Source organism: Clinocottus analis, unplaced genomic scaffold, assembly GCF_023055335.1.
Source record: "Clinocottus analis isolate CAN_PGR_092001 unplaced genomic scaffold, fCliAna1.0.p SCAF_35, whole genome shotgun sequence".
Classification (NCBI taxonomy): domain Eukaryota; kingdom Metazoa; phylum Chordata; class Actinopteri; order Perciformes; family Cottidae; genus Clinocottus; species Clinocottus analis.
In genome coordinates this window covers 963,301-969,300 of record NW_027176098.1, presented here as the reverse complement: position 1 = coordinate 969,300, position 6,000 = coordinate 963,301, and positions in this window count along the sequence as shown.

Here is a 6,000-nt window from a genome sequence, read left to right as displayed (position 1 = left end):
ATTTCGATTTGTGGACGAAGCCCGTCTGCATAAATCTGTGAACTAAACATACGTGGGAAGAGAGTTCAAAAGATGGAGGAAAAAAAAAAGTTGAATTTCCAGATAAGTTCCCTGGGGACGGACACAGAATGTGCTTATTAGTTTGCAGCAGAGGCTCCTATCGGATGGCTGACAGGCAGTGAATGCAGCGCTATCTAGCACATCTCATTGTGTTCTAACAACACATTGTTAATCAATTCAATACTTGAATAAACCCGAGTTCCTACAGAGAAAAGGTTTTGTGGGGAAAGTATTAAATATCACACGATTTTATTGCCCTCCTTTCATGCAGATCCGCGAGGTTGCCAGGCTGCTTCCTGATGTGGCATTCAAGCCCTCCTCCTCCTCCTCCTCCTCCTCCTCCTCCTCCTCGCGACGGCATTCACGGCCTCGCTCCTTTTGTGTGTCCCCTGAAGAAGAAAAGACGCCCCGGGACACAATGTGTTAACCAGTGTGCACGGCGCGCTCCACAATGACGCCGCAGCGGAGACGCAAAGAGCTCATAGCGCCTTGCAAATTACCGGGAGGTGATCCTCTAGAAAGTCTTCCCCTCGGCTCCTGATCCCGTGTTTCTGTCTGCTGACTGAACACATGTGTGTGTGGGTGTGTGTGTGTCGTACTTTATCTGCAAAGCGCACCCTGTCCTTTGACCCTCCGTGTCCAAAAGCAAAGGGTTATTTCTCAAATACACATGTAGCCCTTTAAGCCCTCACGCTAACCCCTAATCCTCTGTGTTGTTTGCGTTGTGTTTAGAGGATGTACATGAGGATTATGCACGACTGTAGCCCTGATGTGTGTCTTTCATTATACACCTGACATGTTTCTTGTGACCTGACATCAAAGGGTCCTCATGTTGGGGGGTTTTAAACCCATGACGCTCTACGTGGTCCTGGTATGGAGGAAGTGAAGGCATGTGGGAATGGTTGGGTCACAAAACACAGAACCTTCACCCAGGAGATCCTTCCTAACACCCAAATGCTTTTTTAATTATGATTTATGTTGCAGATTTTGATTCTTTAGGTCCTAATCTTTCCAACGAGGGGCCTCATTCGTATGTGGGCTGTTGCTCAGGCTGATCCTGACAGTTTTAAATCTCAAGGAGGCATTTTTGGTGAATCTGGCTCATATCACGCTGGATGTTCATAGTCTTGATCCAAATATATTTTTTTCGCAGATATACAAGACTTTGCTGAAGACTTTGCTCGGAGTTAATTTGTTAATTTCCTACGACGACTCAAACACGGGGGGGAAGGTCAAGAGGCCGTGGGGGCGCCACCGTTTTCAAGGGTTTTAAGGCCAAAAGAAGACCAAACCAAAGAAAGCCGCGACGTCGCCGCGAGCTAACGGACGGCGTTGCCCTCCCTCGCTCCCACCTGCCCAGGTGAGCAGGCGTCCCGATCACAGAGAACAGCGAACGCACCGCGAGATCTCTGACGTGATCGCCGCCGCGTGATCCTCTGCCGGCAGGAAGAAGATTCAGGAATATTAAATAGATGTGAGGGGAAAAAATCGATAAAGAAGAGTATCGCGATATTTTGCGTATCGCGATATTGTATTAATACACGGAAGCCAAGAGTCCATCTTTTATTGAATCAATTAACTGTTGGTCATCGAGTAATTAAATGAATTTCTTTTTCAGCTTTTTCCATTTTGCTGCAATATGTTGACAAAGTTTTTCTTTGGAGACAATTTGCGGTTGAAAAAAAGGAATAAATTGCAATATTTAAAATATTGCGATAAAATCTACAACCATTAAAACCTGGACTAACAGGCTGAGGAACCCAGCTCACTGCTGCAGGGACACAAAAATAGACAATAACACAACATGTTTTCACTTTTAAGCCACTGCTGCCTGTTTTATTCATCTTTTAAATGTCTTTGACACTAAACATCCGACCTCGCCTTCAAATCTGGAAGAAAACTTTTTCCTGATTTCGTTTTGATGCTGGAGAATGACAGAAAGGAGACGAGGCGTGTTTCACAAACCAACACGTCACAGTAACGAGTAAAAAACCTCGACAAACATTTACAAACAACACACCCTGAAGGTTTGAAAGAGGCTTAATATTGTTGTTAAAATATGAAATGCCGCTGCAATGACCTGGAAATAAGCGCATTTCATAAAATGATCCATGTGGAGTCTCTTCACATGACGGAGGGCAGTTGTGTCTCCACCGGCTCACAGACACACAACGTCCTTGTCCCCAAACCCGGCGCTTCTTTTCTTCCCCCCCAAAAAAAAGCGCTGGCGCACAACGCCGCCGCCGCTCTCTGTTCTCATGGAGATAACGGGCGTGACCTCCCCGGCACCGGCGGGCCCCTGAGGCCCCTTTTCTTTTTTCTTCTTCTTCTTCTGTTTTTTTTTTTTTAAAGTTGTTATCAAAAACCAGACGGCGTTGAGAGACGCCGCCATTGTGTTCCCCTCCTGCCCCATGAGCATTTGCGTCCCACAGAAAAGGTGTGTGTGTGTGTGTGTGTGTGTGTGTGTGTGTGTGTTGAGGCAGAAACCGAGATGCGGCTTGTCATTTTTCACCCCCACGATGTCATCGCTGCGTTTCTCTGCGCGCCGCTAGTATGCATGCAAAGGCCTGCAATCTGTTGGCTTTTACAGAGGGAGGGGGGGTTAGAGGGGGGGGGGGGGCGACACAATTAATGCAATGTTCTGTGTCTGCGGGCGGAGAGAGCTGTCATCCCGTGCAGACTCGCAGCGCCGCTGAATGGAGGGAGACAGGCCGCGATGATCGCTGTGAAAGCCGAGCTCGGCCGTCCTGCTGGAGAGACAAAACGAGGAGGGGAGGCGAGAGGATCGACCCCCGAAGGGGAGGACAAAGAGAACGACAAAATCACTTCTGTTTCGCAGGTGGTTTGACGTGAACAAACCCCACCACCACCACCACCACCTCCACCTCCACCCACCCATCCATCCATCCATCCAGGTCCTTAAAATAGAAAGCGAACAGCTCGTGTCACTCGGCTGCTGACAAGCAGCAGGATAAGAGGCCTCGCTTGTAATCTGCCAGCGTCGTATCAGAGTCCTGAAAACAGGCCCCGGGCGGCAGGACGGGGGGGCGGGGCCCCTCTGGAGAGAAGGGGCTCCTAGAGGCGACTAAGTGGGTCCTATCGGGTTTGGAGGGCCGGCCCACTCACGCCGACACGCACGCTTTCAGCGAGGAAGCCCAGGAGGTGCAGCCTCCAGCGGGACGGCCGGGACCCCGCCGCCCTGTTTTTTTTTTTTTTTGCGACGCAGTTTTTGGGTCAAAAGAATCTTACAGTCATTGAAAACCTGGAACAGTCCTGGGATTTTTAACATGGTTTATTTCCTGGCCTGAAAAAAAAACATAAAATCCCTAAAAATGATAGTGAAAGTCCTGTAAATGTGTTATATTCATGTGTTCATTTAGTTTAAATAATGAATCTGCTTTTAAAAGAAAGAGGCTCAACATATCAGCAGCATACATACAGGCATCTATATAAATGTTTATTCTTTTAATAAACTATTGTCTCTCATTCATTTGAGTCATTTAAGGTTTACTGTATGCTTTGAATCCTCATTGTTAGTTTAAATACTACATTTTATCACTTTTTACTGTTTACACACACATTTCACACAATGTTTGCTCATGGGCATTTGGTTTAAAGTCATGAAAAATCCTGGAAATCTGATTTTTAAGTCATGAAAATGTGGTTTAAAGTCATAGAAATGTGGTTAAAAATCATGGAAATGTATATATATATATATATATATATATATATACATTTAAAAGTAAGAGCAGACAAATCGGTCAAATCTACTTATTACGTATTTTTACTTACATACATGAAATTTGCTCTCTGTGTTTGTGTGTTTCTCACTGAAACTATGTGAAAACCAGGATTACCCAGATGCCTTCATGGTGCAGAAAGCTCTGACAGGTGACTGTAAAACCAGGCGGCGTTAATAAGCAAAATATCTGAACAACATCTGGCGATCTCACAGAAATCATCAGCGAGCTGAATGAAAGCAGGAAGTGGCGAGCGTGGAGGTTCACGGGGCGATGCCGCTGTCACGATCAACGACGTACGAGTGTGTGAGCGATGCCAGCGAGCTGAACGGACTCTCGTGACGCTCCCTGAACAATAATCGTCAGCATTGTTATCGCTGTGGCTTTTTGTGTGTGTTGTTTTTAAAGTAATCCACTTGAAACCGATGATTCCAAACCGGCAGCACATCTTCATTTGAAAGCACTCAGGTCGTCATTATCGGCAACACCCGTCAGCGACGGCTGCCATCGGAGGGAAATCAAGATGCATGATGGGTTACGCGATGCGGCGCTTCACTTCGGCAACCTGAACTTTTTAGGCTCGACAGTCGCTTCTCCTTCTGTACCTCGAGTTCCCCGAGTTCAAGTAGTCGTGTGAACCCCAAACCAGTTCTTTCACTTCTATCCTTTTTGCAAAAATAACACTTTTACGTCACATTGTGATCATAACTATGAACATCCGGCATGATTATGAGCCAGATCCCCCGAAAATGCCTCCGCGAGTGGCCCCGGGTTGTTCAACCTGTGTGGTTCAGGAACTTAACAACATCACAATCAACAAAAGCACAACAACACAAAGCATGGGCACTGGCACCAACTCATCTCCATGACTTTTTCTCAATTATGCATGATTTTTTACCAAAATTCAACAACTTTTTCACAAATTTTCATGACTTTAAACTAAATGTCCATGAGCAAACATGGTGTGAAATGTGTGTGTGAACAGTAAAAAGTGATAAAATGTAGTATTTAAACTAACAATGAGGATTCAAAGCATACAGTAAACCTTAAATGACTCAAATGAATGAGAGACAATAGTTTGATTAAAAGAATAAACATTTATATAGATGCCTGTATGGATGCTGCTGATATGTTGAGCCTCTTTCTTTTAAAAGCAGATTCATTATTTAAACTAAATGAACACATGAATATAACACATTTAAACCACTTTTTCTACACTTTTGGGATTTCTTATTTCTTCAAGGACTTTTCCAGGCCTACAACTCCATGACCTTCCAGGTTTTCCATGACCATAAGAACCCTGTTTAAGCGCCTCATTCCTACGAGCCCAAAACAAGAAGTCACATTTAATCACCAGTGGATTTCCACAGGTTCGTCGTTTTCCCGCCGCGAACGAGCGACGATGCCGCTGCAATTCAGCTGCACGGCTGGAGGAAGGAAGACAACAAAAATGGATGACAACGCCAAATGTCAGATGTAATAAGTCTCGGTGTGAGTCTGCGGTACGTGGGCGGTCCCTCTGAGCCCGGTCTCCAGGCAACGGGTGATTATTTTTGGCGCGTGGACGGACGCCTCGACGCCGCATAAAATAACTCATGAAACACGTTCGCGTGGTCTGCCGGCTTGTGGACATCAACGGTTTTGCGGCGCCGGCGCCGGCCCGGCGGCGCATGCCCGGTCCGGCCCGGCGTGCCGGGGCGTCCCCGGAGGATTCGGTTATTTGATTTGCTGGTGCAGCAGCGGCCTAAGTGCTGCGGCGGAGGCACATGGCCAGGCCTGTGCGGCCTAATTACGCACATTATCTCATTCACTTTTTGTAAGGGACTGTTGTGCCATCTTCCATTTATTTAATTAGGCTTTTCGCGTGTTCGGGGCTGCAAATGCAACGAGAACTCTGGAATTTTTTTTGCAGCGTGTTAAAATATATATTCTGCTCCTTTATTTTCTTCCAAATGCGGAGCAATTTGTCAAGCAATTAGGCATGCTAATTAAGTTTCTGTGGCGCTAATCAAACGGGTATGCTAAAACATTCTTTACGTTGCCGGGTCCGCTGTCTGTTCCCATTTAACTTGATGGCTTAAAAGAGCCTCCTCCTCCTGGCTCCCACTCCACTTCATCACCTCATTTGCATTTTATATTGGTAAATCAAATTAAGCACCCGCGGCTTTTAACATGATTGACTGCGGCCGGGGCGGCGCTC